The sequence below is a fragment of the Pongo pygmaeus genome, chromosome 19 (assembly GCF_028885625.2).
Source record: "Pongo pygmaeus isolate AG05252 chromosome 19, NHGRI_mPonPyg2-v2.0_pri, whole genome shotgun sequence".
Lineage (NCBI taxonomy): Eukaryota > Metazoa > Chordata > Mammalia > Primates > Hominidae > Pongo > Pongo pygmaeus.
The window spans coordinates 44023499-44039148 of NC_072392.2; the positions used below are offsets into that span (position 1 = coordinate 44023499).

The 15650-nt window shown below is 35.7% G+C and overlaps 1 protein-coding gene and 1 pseudogene across 2 annotated transcripts in view; one reads left to right on the top strand and one right to left on the bottom strand.

Annotated features, from left to right (window-relative positions):
- Positions 1-15650, top strand: part of NLK (nemo like kinase) — a 152759-nt gene that overhangs the window by 61375 nt on the left and 75734 nt on the right. The window lies entirely within an intron of this gene.
- Positions 13207-13377, bottom strand: LOC129017837 (small ribosomal subunit protein uS14-like; annotated as a pseudogene).

Genomic DNA, 15650 nt, shown 5'->3' on the forward strand with positions numbered 1-15650 from the left:
GCTAGAAATATTTCATGGATTTGGGATATTTCAGAGTTCTGAGGGATGTGATGAGGTTGCAAAAGAAATTTGGCAGACTTAGAAAGCCTAATGAATAAAAGTTCATTTATTATAGAGTCTGGCTTGCATTTTTTTCTTTGTAGTTTCTCCCATGGGACAGAAGTTTACTTCAGGGAGGCATCAGCTTTGTCTTATTCCTGTTTATATATGTAGTACCTAGTGATGGTTAGTTAGATGCCCAGTAAAGGTATATGGAAAGAGTAAATGGTTTGTAGGTGGCTCTTACGTCTGTCTTTCTGCTATAAAGCATTTGTGTGGAGCAACTCTGCAATTTCTAACAACCTTTTAACAACCTTTTGGTAGTAATTATCCCTTCCTATATATTTCCTTTCATTCTTCTGAGGGGGAAAAATGGCAAAAAATAAAAAAAATAAATAAAAAGTTAAGGAATGGTGGAGTGGAGGGAAGTTTTGTTATATGTGATTCCTAGTCTGTTTCTTGCAACTTTGTATAGAATAATATGCTATCTGAGAGTAACAAGAATGAGTCCTGTAGATTGTTCTCTGGAAGTACAGCAGGAGTTCCATAAGCCAGCCACCATTAATATTATGCATTACATGCATTTTTACCATGATTTAAAATCTTTTTGCACTCAAACTTTCTAAGATTGTGCTTTACCCTTTTTTCTGAACTTTGGAGCTTTTGCAGTGTGAAAGTTTTTGTTTGAAAGTTGTATTCATCCATATATATTTGTGTGTTTATATATAAATACATGCAAATTTACAAAGAGCTGCTTCACATAGTCAATATATATTTAAGGTCTTAAAGATTCAATTAAGGGAAGTTTTGTGTATGTGTATTTACAAGTGAGATAATGAATTTGGAAATATGCATAGATTTTAAACTTTTTGTAGTTATCATAGTGGTAGGAAATTAATGTGTTAGTGATGAACTTTTGAAGCCAAGTTCTGAATACTTTAAAAAATCTAGTGTCTCCTTAAACTTAGCAGGTGCACTCTCCCTGTCTATAGTTTAAGGTCTGATTAAGGTTTGTAATTTGAAAACGTAAGAGATAGTGCCCAGTTAGGTTAAAGTACCAAGAGAAATAGTTTTAAGACTGATAAGCTCTTTGAAAAATGTATTCCTACCACTTTACCTGCTAATTTTTTGACTCATACGTTTATCATTTTGTTGTATACACTCACTCTATTTCTGTTGTTGATTACCATTATTATTTAATAAATGAAACCTTCCAGAATTCTTTTTCAACTTGAAAGAAATTTCCCATTGACCCTTTGTCTAGTGATAAATATGTTTATTTCCTGATATTCATTTTATTACATTATTCACTGAAATTCCTATAGTCTTTAAGAACAGAGCAGGGATTTTGAGATGTGGTCTTGGAGTAGAAGTATGTAAAATGTTTTTCTAACCGGTTTCTCAACTAGATGTTGGCCATTTCTCACTCTCTAGTTTCTGGGGATTTGTAATCCAGTAAAAATTGCTGTATATAAACAATCATTTTTGCTTTATCAAAGTGGGGCCAAGTCAGTGGAAGATAGGGACTGGACTTTAGTTCTGTTTTTGTTTTTTTGAGACCGAGTCTCGCTGTGTCGCCCAGGCTAGAGTGCAGTGGCGCAATCTCGGCTCACTGCAACATCCGCCTCCCGGGTTCAAGTGATTCTCCTGCCTTAGCCTCCTGAGTAGCTGGGATTACAGGCGCACGTCACCATGCCCAGCTAATTTTTGTTTTTTTAGTAGAGACGAGGTTTCACCATGTTGGTCAGGCTGGTCTCGAACTCCTGACCTCGTGATCCACCCACCTTGGCCACCTAAAGTGCTGGGATGACAGGCGTGAGCCACTACACCTGGCCGGGTTTTAGTTATTTTTATTGGATGTTATAAGTGGTAAATTCAGATAGACTTTTTTGGCAAGCACACGATGTTTTTTGCCCATATCACTTTGATGGGTAGTTTCATCCTTCTTACTGCGTGAGATGGACAAGCAGAGCAAGGCTCTCAAGAGATTAAAAAATGAGGATCCATGTGGAAGTAACTTTCAGTTATTTGGTAAAAGGGGATAATAATAGTATTGAAATGTTCTTACATGGAATGCTGTAGATTCAGGGAAAATTCCGTTTTCACCCATGGGGTGGTATTTTGGATATTATTAATAGTAGCCAAAGAAAGAAACTAAGAACAAGTTGATGCTGTGCTGTCCTAGTTTTAAATCCATTTTATGGTTTTCTTATGGCCACCTTCCCCAAACTCCCACACTGAAACTGTTGCATTATTGAATCCCAGTTTTAGTTCTGTTTGACTCCCATTTTAGTTTTATTTGACTTAGTAGCCTTCCATTATTCAGGTGGTTTTCTGTTAGGTGTTCAATTCCTCAGTAAGATGCCAGGCTGCAGACTGTTTTCCTGTTTTCAGCTACATTCTGCATGACTGTCTCTGATTACTACCTTGAATCTTCACCTTGGTTCAAGGTTTCTGTCACAGCTGAAGGGAAAGGAAACAGGTACCTTTTTTCACCCAGCACTGCTTTTAAATTTATGTCCCAAAGGAGGATTAAAAATCCTCCTAACCATGTAATATACACCTGAAATTCTAGCTATGGTATAACAGGTGACTTCTCTAACATGGCTAATGAACTGTAGCAGAAGAAAATGTATCCCTCTTTACCTGAGATTTCATAGTTTGTGTATATTTCATAGTTTGTGTGCCGGTTTTTTTTTAATTGGTAGTATAAACTCTTAAAAATTGTTGTTTGATCCAAAGACTGGTATGCTTCAGATATAAACCTCTAATGGTGTTTTCATCTCCTTCTTCCAGTTAACTGGCTTTTCAAATGGGAGAAAATATGGATTCTTTTTCAAAGGTTGCTGATGTCATTTGTTAGTAAAAAATTGATTTGGGAAAAAGTAAGTTTTCATTCATCAGATAAACCCCTGTCAGGTGTTTGAACAGCCAGTTCTTTCCCCCACCCCTTCTTAAGTGAGCTATAAAGAAGACCTGGTGATTCACTCATAGGTTGGCCACAGAAGAAAGCCTTTGTTATCTCTTGCTAGCAGCTTTTGAGCCTACCTCCATTTCTCCAGGTGGATCTGGAGTAGACATTGTTAGCTAATGATGATCACTTTACTCACTTAGAGTCGTTCTGCTCCCTGCATCATGCCAACAGGCTTCAGTGCCCAAAGCCAAAGCCATAGCCCGGTGTCAGACTACCAACATATAAAGAAAATTTTTGTTTGCAATGTTTGATGTTCCTGTTGTGGGTGATTTATTTAATTTCCATTATTGCTCTATTTACCATAATTAAAAATCAGGAGTAAATTGCAGTATTTGTCCCATTGCATTTTTTCCAAGTATGTTTCCCAAAAACTTACTCTGTATCTAAAGCATCCATATTATGGTTGGAGAACCTAAAATGAAATATATAGAATAATGATTTGAGTACCTCACTCTACATATTTTATTGAAAACATGCCTCAAGCAACATTAATTTCTTCTTTTTAGCTTTCAGAATAATTTTGCATATTCAGAACTTATCTTCAACTAAATAAATTCTTTTATACAGCGTGCTTTATTTTTATGAACACTATAGCATTTCAATTTATATTACCATTTTATAATAATTTCAATTCGTATATAATGAAAATACATAAAATAGCCTAGAACTTCTTTTGTAAAATTGAGGTATATCTTATATACTGCTTCTTGTATGCTAACAGGTGTATTCCTTATAACAGGAAAACGAGGAATGCACAAAAACCGATAAATGCAAGAGCTGTATACCAGAACACTTGAATAAGAGATATCATCTCACTATGAGAATTTCAGTTCAAATAAACAAAAATTTAATTGCCCTCAGTAATGTAATAAGATAAATTTTTAAGAGAATGAAATGAAAGTAGTAGGCCTGAGCACTTTGTTTTAAATGCACAGATTTGAATACACACAATTTCGTAGTAAATACTTTTGACATAAATTTTACATACAGCATCCTCAGATTATGGTGCAATGAAATTGGAAATGAATAAGAAAACAGCAGGTTTTCAATCAAATGAAAAAGAGAAATACATACTACAATAAAACTGTACTACCTGAAAGACATAAAAAATCCCCATCACCAATTATCCAGCTCACGAGGCTAGCATAGCTTAACTAATAATTTTGTTCAACTCTACATGCCAATTTCAACAAGAAAAAATAGAGCATATATAATGTACTGCTTAATCCCAAAAGGACCTAAGAAAAGAACAGAGTAAGATAGGCAAAATTAAGATGAAAACTACTGAAATGAATAATTAAAAAATTTTTTTAACTTTAAAAACTAGATTACAAAAATTAAAAACACTACACAACTAGGTATTTCGAATACACTAGTTGCGATAGGAAGCACAAGAAAATTTGATGGAATCACTGGTGAATATTTTTCAGTATGTAATATGTATATCATAGAAATAGCTACTAAGTCGGGCACAGTGGCTCACGCCTGTAATCCTAGCACTTTGGGAGGCCGAGGTGGGTGGATCACCTGAGGTCAGGAGTTCAAGACCAGCCTGGCCAACATGGTGAGACCCTGTCTCTACTAAAAATACAAAAATTAGCTGGGCATGGTGGCGGGCGCCTGTAATCCCAGCTACTCGGGAGGCTGAGGCAGGAGAATCGCTTGAACCCGGGAGGCGGAGGTTGCAGTGAGCCAAGACCACACCATTGCACTCCAGCCTGGGCAACAAGAGCAAAACTGTTGTCTCAAAAACAACAACAACAAAAACAGAAAAGAAAAGAAAAAAAAAGAAATAGATACTAAACACTGAAGTAAATTGAAGGTTACCCAGTTTATTTTGTGAGGCAGACAGGTATGGTGCCTACTAAGATCAGAACATAAGATTGAAGGCAGTCTTGTTGATGAATATAGATGAAAAAACTCTAAGAATAATGTAAATAGAACACATATTAAAAGGTATTCAACAATTAAAAATAATATTCACGATGACCAAGTGAGATTTAGTATAGAAATTCAGGATTGGTTTAGTGTAAGTCAAACTATTAATATAATCCATTTCATTACTAGGAAAAATAGTAAAATCAATTAAAACAATGTTCATTGATCTGGGATGGGATACTGGAAGGATACAAAGAGGCATATATCAGTAGAATCCTTGTGCTCTCAAGGGTTTATAACCTAGTAAATTAAAAAAGAAAATTAGTGAAAATCATGATGTGCCCCCAAATATTTGAAAACATCCTAAAAATGTCTTATAAAAATTAACAGACTAGGTGCAGTGGCTCACGTCTGTAATCCCAGCACTTTGGGAGGCCAAGGTAGGTGGATCACTTGAGGTCAGGAGTTTGAGCCCAGCCTGGCCAACACGGTGAAACCCCATCTCTACTAAAAATACAAAAATTAGCCGGGTGTGGTGGTGCGTGCATGTAGTCCCAGCTACTCAGGAGGCAGGAGAATCACTTGAATCCAGGAGGCAGAGGTTGTAGCTGAGATCACATCACTGTGCTCCAGCCTGGGCAGCAGAGGGATACTCTGTCTTAAAAAAAAAAAAAAAAAAAAATAGCATACATTCCTGACAATCCAAAAGTATAAAGGAAATGTGAGGGTTTTTCATATATATTTGTAACTAAGATTTAACGTTAGCCTAAAAGGAAAAGTAAAGGCATCTTCTGTTAAAAAATAATTAAAATAGTGCTGCCTCACATCAAATGTTAGCTATTACATAAAAATTAAAAAAAACAAAGTACAGATGTATGCAAGAAGGAAATTAAACTACCAGAATTCAAATGATTGTTATATGTCCAGAAAATCTGAAAAATTAAACAGCATAATAATTGAATTTAGGTTGCAAATTTTAAGTTAACAAAAGTAAAGCATGTTACTGTATTTTAACAATAGATGATATAGCAACAAATATATACCTATTTACAGTGACACACATAAAATACTTTAACATAATGTTCTGTGTATATGTGAATAATAAAACTTTAATAGCAAGTATGAAATTAGTTTGAATAAATGGAAAGTTGTACCCTGGCTGGTGGGAAGGCCAGAAGTATTAAAATTACATGCTTACTATATTAATTACTAGATTTAATATTTAACCAAGATACCAATATAATATCTTTAGAAGCCTTGATTCCAGCATTACCTGAGAATCTCTATTCCCCATCCCAGACATAGGGAATCAATCCACATTTTAAGATTTTAGGCCGGGCGCAGTGGCTCACGCCTGTAATCCTAGCACTTTGGGAGGCTGAGGTGGGCAGATCATGAGGTCAGGAGATCGAGACAATCCTGGTTAACATGGTGAAACCCCGTCTCTACTAAAAAAATACAAAAAATTTAGCCGGGCGTGGTGGTGGGCACCTGTAGTCCCAGCTACTTGGGAGGCTGAGGCAGGAGAATGGCATGAACCCGGGAGGCAGAGCTTGCAGTGAGCCGAGATTGCGCCGCTGCACTCCAGCCTGGGCAACACAGCGAGACTCCATCTCACAAAAGAAAAAAAAAAGATTTTAAGATTTCCGTGATTCCTGTTTGTTTAAATAAGTGGTTAATATGTGACCTATTTGGATGAATGGAAAAACTATATCAAAGGGGATAGAAGGAAACTGTACAGAATAAAATCAGAATAGGGCCTAGAATATTGTAAACAGTTGATATTCTATGGTGATGATTTTTGTTCTAACAACTTTATTGAGGCATAATTTATATACCATAAAATTTACCCATCATAAGTATGTAATTCAGTGCCTTTTAGTTAATTTATGGTGTTATACAACCACCACGACCACCCAATTTTAGAATATTTTCATCACCCCAAAGACTTGCTCATTAATAGTAACCTACTGCGAACCCCAGGCAACCACTGAAATGTTCTGTCTCTACACATTTGTTTTTTCCAAGAATTTCTTATAAGTGATATATTATGTAGTCTTTTGTGTTTGGCTTCTTCACTTAGCATAATGTTTTTGAGGTTTATCCGTGTGTTAATAAATAATAGTTTGTTCTGTTGTATAGATGTATCATAGTTTATGCATTCACTAGGTAATGGATTTGACGCTTTCCAGTTTTTGACTATTATGAATAATGCTGCTATGAATATTTACATATGTCTTTGTGTGGACATAAGTTTTCATTTCCCCTGTGTAGACACCTAAAAGTGGAGTTGCAGGGTCATGGTAAGTTTATGTTTAACTTTTTAAGGTGCAGCCAAACTGTTTTCCAAGGTAGATGTGCCATTGTACAGTCTTACCAGTAATGTAAAAGGGTTCCAATTTTGATTGGGATTACATTGAATCTATAAGTCACTAAGAGGAGAATTGTCATCTTAACACCATTGAGTTTTCTAATCCACGAATATGAAGTGTTCCCTTATTTAAATCTTCTCTAATTTATCTCAGCAATGTTTTGTAGTTTGCATTCTATGTCTTACACTTCTTTTTAAAATTTATTCCTTAAGTATTTTATTCTTTATGATGCTGTTGTGAATGAAATTGTTTTCTTAAGTTCATCTTTAGATTATTTATTGCTAATATATATATATATCTTGGAATATTTTCATTTGGACTTCATTTTTGAAGGATAGGATCTTCTTAGTCAGATATAGAATTTTTGCTTTCTCCACTAAAATATGGCATTCCACTGCCTTCTGACTTCCATTATTTCTGATGAGAAGTCAGTCATTTATCATATTGTTATTTTTCTCTTGCTATTTTTAGTTTTTCTTTGACTTGAATTGATGTTTGATTATGAAGTGTCTAGGCGTGGATCTCTTTGTGTCTATCCTACTTGGGTTTTTTTTTTTTTCTTTTTTTTTTTACAACTTTTTGGATCTGTAGATTATTTTTCATCAAATTTGGAAATATTTCAACCATTATTTCTTTTTCTTCAAATACTTGTTCTGCCTCTTTCTTGCTCCTTTCCTCCTGATATTCCCATTGCATGCATGTTGGTACCCTCAGTGTTACTGCATAGGTCTCTGAGGTTTTGTTCATTTTCTCAAACTTTTTTCTTCGTTTCTAATATGTACTTTTCAAATCTAGAATTTGATTTTGTTCTGTTTTTGTAGTTTCTACTTCTGTTGTTGATATTCCCTGTTGAGTCATTGTCACCATATTTTTCTTTAATTTCTTAAACAGGTCTCCTTTAATTCTTTGAGCATATTTACGATAGCTAGTTTGGAAGTCTTTTTCTGCATAGGACATCTGGACCCACTCAGAAACAGTTTCTGTCTGTTCGTTTGTTTGTTTTTTTGAGACAATCTTGATCTATTGCCCAGGCTGGAGTGCAGTGACTTAGTCTCAGCTCACTGCAACCTCTGCCTCCCGGGTTCAAGCGATTCTCCTGCCTCAGCCTCCCAAGTAACTGGGATTACAGATGCATGCCACCATGCCTGGCTAATTTTTTTTATTTTTAGTAGACACAGGGTTTCACCATGTTGGCCAGGCTGACCTCAGGAGATCTGCCCACCTTGGCCTCCCAAAGTGCTGAGGTTACAGGCATGAGCCACTGTGCCTGTCCAGAAACAGTTTTTATTGACTGCTTTTTTCCCGAGTATGGGCCACATTTTCCTGTTTCTTTACATGTCATGGAATGTTTTTGCTAAAAACTGGACATATTAGATAATACAGCATAACAGCTCTGGTCCTGATTTTCCTCACCCCTGACGGTTGTCATTATTGTTGTTATGTATATTTGCTTATTCTTAAATGACACGTGCAGACTTAATGTGCAGAATCTCTCTCCCCACTGAGGTGCAGCCAACTCGGGTCTGCTCAATTTTGTTTTGTTTTTTTAATTTTTAGCCTAGCTTTCTTGGAGTCCTGCTTGTGTCTGCATAGCTGAGTAGTTGGCTTTTGGTTAAAGGTTGTGCTCAAGTATTTTGAGCTAATAAGGCTTATACCTTTTGGGATGTGTGTGTGTGTGTTGGGAGAGCATGTAGTTTTCAAATATGCCCAGCTTTTATTTTCTGCTGAGCCCTCAGTTTTTCCTCACATGCAGGAAGCCTCTCAGTCAGCAAGAGATCTATGGAGAGTTCAGGCTATCTCCAGTCTCCTCTGGGCATATATTCAGCCATCAGTTAGCCAGGACTGTGTGGGGGAGTTTAGCCCCCACTGTGGCTCTCTCATTTCCAGAATCTCCTTGTTAAATTTCTGGATTTCTGATAGTCTGCCCTTCTTCTCAGCCAGGACAGCAGCCTTTGAATAACAGAGCTATAGGCTTTCTCTGTTCTTTTCTAGTTGAGTTTAATGCTTTGACCCCACATTGCTACTGGGTGTGGGTTTTTTGCCCTCCCCTTCAAATCATGTTAGCTCCCTGTGACAACGAAGCTGCTGGGTTTTGTAGCCAGCCTTGCCCAGGAACTATTAGATGTACTGGTGCTTGGGTAGGGTGTGGCAGGGGTGGGGTAAGAAGCTGACCCAAGCTGTGACTCCCACTATTCTTACACAAATTTCAGCAGTTTTTTGTAAAAACACTTAAATTTGTCATTTGACTTTGGCCATTTTCTGGAGTCCCAAAATGGCTGTTTTTGGCACTTTTGTCTAGTTTTATAGTTGTTTTGAGGGGAAAGGATTTGCTGACCTCTTCAGTTTGCCACAGCTGGAAGTCCTGCCTCCTGTTTTGTTTTGTTTTTGTAATATTTTTGGGTTTGGTTATTTTTAACAGGCTAATTGAAAACCTGAAGCACATCTATATATTGTAGCTGCTTCAGCATTGTGCTTCACAATGGAAGAAGTTAGGAGATTGTGATTAGATTAGGGGTGGGGCTGTAGTCCTAAATTTGCTGACAGCACTTTCCTGTGGAATGCTTCCTAATAATGTATTCTTGTGTAATGATGAAGAGAATGTTTATTTTTTTTTAAGCAAGCAGATTCCTTTGGAATTCTACAACATAAAAAAGACATTATAGTATACTCCTCTCTACAGAATGAATTTGGCACAGGGAAAGAAGTGACAAAGTTCTTTGGGCTGGTATAGATGTATATCTATATGAAAAATAATGGAAAGACTCATCCTTTTAAAAAGTTACTCGTTATACAGGTTTAAGCTAAAATTTTTTTTTGTGCTAGAAAATTAAGCTGGGCAGTTTGCCTTTTTAAAAAACCTAATTATTTAGTAACACACATACACAAAATAAAATGTATAACTCAATGGTGTATCACAAAGTGCACACCTCTATGACCACCATTCAAGTGAGATACAGGACATCACCAGTACCCAGAAGTCCCCTGTGCCCTCTGGATCCATACCCCAAGGGAAGGTTCTTGGATCTCACACAAGAAAAAATTGGGGCAAGTCCATAGAATAAAGTGAAAGCAAGTTTACTTAAGTAAAGGAATAAAAGAATGACTACTCCATAGGCAGAGCAGCCCTGAGGGCTGCTGGTTGCCCATTTTTATGTTTATTTCTTGATTATATGCTAAACAAAGGATGGATTATTTATGCTTCCTCTTTTTAGGCCATATAGGGTAACTTCTTGGTGTTGCCATGGCATTTGTAAACTGTCATGGCACTAGTGGGAGTGTCCCTTAGCATGCTAATGCATTATAATTCCAGAGGTCGCTCTCATCACCATCTTGGTTTTGGTGGATTTTAGCCGGCTGCTTTACTGCAACCTGTTTTACCAGCAAGGTCTTTATGACCTGTATCTTGTGCTGACCTCCTATCTCATCGTGTGACTTAGAATGCCTTAACTTCCTGGTAATGCAGCCCAGTAGATCTCAGCCTCATTTTACCCAACCCCCATTCAAGATGGAGTTGCTCTAATTCAAACGCCTCTGACACTCTACCACCATTGTCCTCTCCTCCTAAGATAATCACTATCCTAACTTTTATGCTAACTACTTCCTTTCCCAACAGTTTCTGTCTCCTAAGTGTGCATCCTTAAACATTATAGTTTAACTTTGCCTTTTTTTTTAATATTATGGAAATGGTATCTTGTAGTGTATATTTATTGTGACTGGTTTCTTTTGTTCAAAATTATGTTTGTAAGATTTATCTATGTTGTTGCATATAGCAGTAGTTCATTTTAATTGCTGGAGAGTATTCCATTGTTTGAATATACTACAGTTTGTATACTGTATATTATATCTTGAACATTCTGTTTGTGGATATTTAAGCTATTTCCAGTTTTAAGGGTATTACAAATATTGCTGCTCTGAATACGCTTGCATGTGTCTTAATGTATAGATATACATACTCATTTTGGTTATATACCTAGGAGTCAGATTGCCAGGTCATAGTGTGTATATATTTTTGACTTAATAGATAATGTCAACTTGTTTTCCAAAGTGATTATAACAATTTACCCTCCTAAACTATAAGAATTTCCATCGCACTTCATCTTAACAAAACATTTGCTATTGTTAGACTTTTAAAAAATTGATTTGTAGGAGTTCTGTGTACATCTGGATAAGAGCCCTTTGTTCCTTATAAGTGTTGCAAGCGTCTTCTCCTATGTGACTTGCATTTTTACCCTCTTAATGTAGATATGAAAAGACGTTCTTGATTTTAAAGTAGTCAAATATATCAGTATTTTCCAGTGTGATTAGTGCTTTTTGTGTTCAATTGAAGAAATCTTTCCCTGCCTTAATATCATATTCTTCTATACGTTATCTTCTAAAAGCGATGTGATTTTGCTTTTCACATTTATATCTACATCCTACCTGGAATTCGTTTTTGTGTATAGTGTGAAGTAGGTTTGGAGGTTCATCTTGTTTTTCCATGTGGATATTTCATGGTTCCAATAACATAGATTGAAAAGATACTGTATCTGGCAGGGTTCGATCAGGAGAAAGAAACCACACCAGTTATTTAAACAGAGTTTAATATGGAAAACATGTTAATTAGGTATAAAGTTGTCAAGTAGATAACTAAAAATTCAAGAAGAAAACACTAAGATATCACAAAAGTAGCAGTTTCCACCCCACAGCAGGAAGAATAAAGGGAAGAGGTTGGAATTATTCAAATTTAGAACTCCATGATGTCTGAGGAGAGGATACTGGCTCACTTGTGCTGGTATCTGGCATGGAAGATGCATTGAGGCTAGTTCTGCAAGTTTTGGCAGAACTATAAACTGGATTGAGCTACTGCTATAAGAAGATACTATTGCTGGGAGTGAAGAAGTATTGCTTGGGTGTCACAGAAACAAGAAACAGACAGGAAGCCCATAGGAGGTGCAAGTCCCTTCTTCCTCCACCACCCTTGCAGTCTCTCTCTACAACCTTCTGTTGGCAGAGCCTAACATGGAGCCAGTTGGCAAAACCAAAATGTGGTTTGTAGAGTTTAGCCCCAGCATTATAGAGCAGTGTTTAGGCGGATGGGTTTGAAGCTGAGAGAGAATAGCTTAATAACTGACACAACCTTCCTGTCTCCACTGCTCTGCAGAGCCAACTTTTTGGTCAGTCAAGTGTTCATATAGGCGATAGTCTCTTTTTAGATTGATTATATTTCTGTTTCATCTGTCTTTGTACCAATATTACACTATGTAAATTACTGTAGCTTTATTATGTCTTCATACCTAGTAGAGCAATTTTTCAAAACCGACCTATCCTTCTTCAAGTGTTTTAGCTGTCCTTAGCACACTTAAATTTATAGAAAAACTTTAAAACTACTTCATCTATCCCCCCCATCAATTTGGGGGGAGTTGACAATTTTACAATGTTGAGTCTTCTAATCTGTGAATATGATACATCTTTCCATTTATTCTTTAATTTTGCTCTGTAATATTTTTTAAACATCTTGTATAGAAGTCTTGTATAGCATCTGTTAGCTTTAATCGCAGATATTACATATTTTTAATATTATAGTTTTTTTATAAATTTCATTTTATTATTTTTATTTTGAAAATTTCAAACTTACATTATTTTCCTTTTGTATAATTAGACCCCACATTATACCCACCACCTATATTCAGTAATTAATAAGATTTGCTTCATTTGCTTCAACTATTTTTTTATTGTTGTTGCTGAAGTATTTTAAAACAAATCCTAGATCTCATGTCATTTCACCTATTTATACTTATAAGTATGCATCTCTAGAAAATATGGACATTTTATTTATAACTAATTCTAAGCCATATTCACATTTCCTCATTTATATTTTTAAAAGTTTTTATTTTATGTACAAAGAGCTAACATGGTTTCTATCATTGGGTGGATGCCTGGGATAATTCATTCAACAAAGATCATTTAGTCCAACTTAATGAAACCTATGTCCTTCATGTACTGATGGAAACACTGGCAGCACCTATTGAGGCCATATTTCAGGATCAGACCATGCTGGTTTGAGCAGACGCAACGCGAGTGAGAACCCCGGCCGAATTTTCATGAGTGGCTCTAGTAGAGCTGCTGGTGACCCATCTTGCTTTCAGGAGTGCAACCAGGCAAAGGGCCTCTTTTATTTCAAAAATGCTTTTTACTGTTGATATGTTCAATTTGCTTTTAACTTCAAGCATATTGTTCACATTTTGTATTAAGTAATTATTAAAATATTAGCTTAGCCATTAAAATATTAAAGTATGCTCTACGACAATTCAAAACAAAGTTTTCTTTTCTGATGTGAACTTTATTTCTAAATTCGTTAAGATTTTTGACGTCTGCAAAGCCACACTGTCACAAACCTACCACGTGAATAAAACTGTCTTTTTCTTTCAAATGTTTTCTATCCTTATAAACCTAATGTGCAACAAAAATTGCCATTTGTTAAATATAAATTTTTTTCTAGTCCTCAGTGTTCCTATTACTGAACACATATCTTTCAGGAAGTCATCAGTGGGATTAAAAATAAGTGCATTTTTGTGTGACATATTTTTAGTTTTACTTGCCCTTTGTGACCTCTTCTTGCCTAGACAAAGTTGTTAAAATGCAAGAGGGAGATGTAGTTGTGAATTATTTTCCTTTGTGGATTTGCATAGAAACCTTTCCCTCATTCTTCAACTGGTTTTCCTCCCCATGCAATATTCATAGGTCTGTTTCTAAGCAAGGACTGTGGCTAGTGGGCCATGAAAACTTCCTAGACTTGGCAGACTGGGCTGTATCATCTTCACCCTCTAACATGAGAAAATCCAGCATGGCAGTTTTCCTGCAGGCAGTTCAGACTCCTCGTAGACATATTTAACAGTGACTGAGGAGGAAGTCTCTGTATCTCCCCAGCATCTACAGTATAGATGGAACTAATTAATTCATGATCTAAAGAACAATTAAATATTCCCAAGACCACAAGAATTAGCATAAAATGATTTTCAGCTGCATTTTAACTTATCCAGTATTATTGGTGGGGACTGAAAGGGTCTTAAGAGTTAGGTTTCACTCACTAGTACTAAGTACTTGAAAATAAATATGACAGCCTGTTACTGGATGGCTTACCTGTTCCTTATCCTTCCTCCATTATCAGTACTTCAGGTGTCTCACTACAGATCAGAATGGCCCAGTGCTGTCTTATCTGCTGAGATCTTTGCTATTTTTAGTTCATTGAACACAGAGTTAGACGATGTTTAAGTTCTTATTTAACTCTTTCAGTCAAATATTTAACTCTTTCAGTCAAAAAATATTTTGCTGCTCCTAATGAATAATATTAGGAAGATATGAATAAAAGAATGAACTGTTTCTCAGCCTTGGTTTAGCTATCGTGTAAGGCCTTTTTTCTTTGTAATACAAATTAGCAAATTTGGGAATCATTTTATATATCCTGACAAAATGGAAAAGGATCTCTTTCTTATGCATACAGCTAACCCAACAATTACCAAACTTGGATACACAAACAAATGAGAAAAGAACTCGCCTAATATAATACATTAAATATAGAAGATGAGAATCTGCTTTTTATTTATGTTTTGGATGGGGGAAAGGCCTAGAAAGATTTCTTCTAAATTGTGTACAACTCTATAAATATATGGTGGAGTGCACACAAATTATAGCCTGTTAAAATTGCGGTTAGAAAGACCAGTGAGAAATAAAAGTAAATTTCTTATTCCATAATTTATTACATAAATTTCTCGTGTATCCTTGAATATATAACAAGGACCAAGGTACAAATAGGATACATTTCCTAGACTTGTTTGTTGTCAAAAATTTTGCCTCAGTTTGCTATTGTTTTCTGAAACAGGCAATCTAAATACAAGTAAAAATAAGGAAATGAATTTCAAAATAAATGTGACGGCAATAATCTAAATATTTAGAGTTTAGTTACGAGGTTCTGTTACTGAGATATGTACTGTATTGGTAATTGTAGTATGTATAGCAAGAAATGGAAGATTGCTGATTATAACTTTATGTGAATAGAATTACAAGAACCTGATTTTCTTAAACCAAGTTGAAGCACTCTTTATTATATTATGTATTTGCTTTGAAAAGCTAAAAACATGTATCAGAAACATGAATTTTAAAACTGCTAAAACATGGGGGATTCTTCACATAAAAATGAAAGAGAAACACAAGTTCTTGGAGATTCTTGCTGACTAGTTTAAAGATGTTTTAAGTGACATTTTAGTGGCTGAGAAAGTATCCCCAATAATAAGTTTCACTTTTGTTTCATTACAACTTTTCTGCTTGTCAGTAATTTAAGCAGATTTGTGGCAGTGTTCAGTTTTCTGGGATTAAGAAAACTCAACAAAATGACCACAACAGATCTAAAA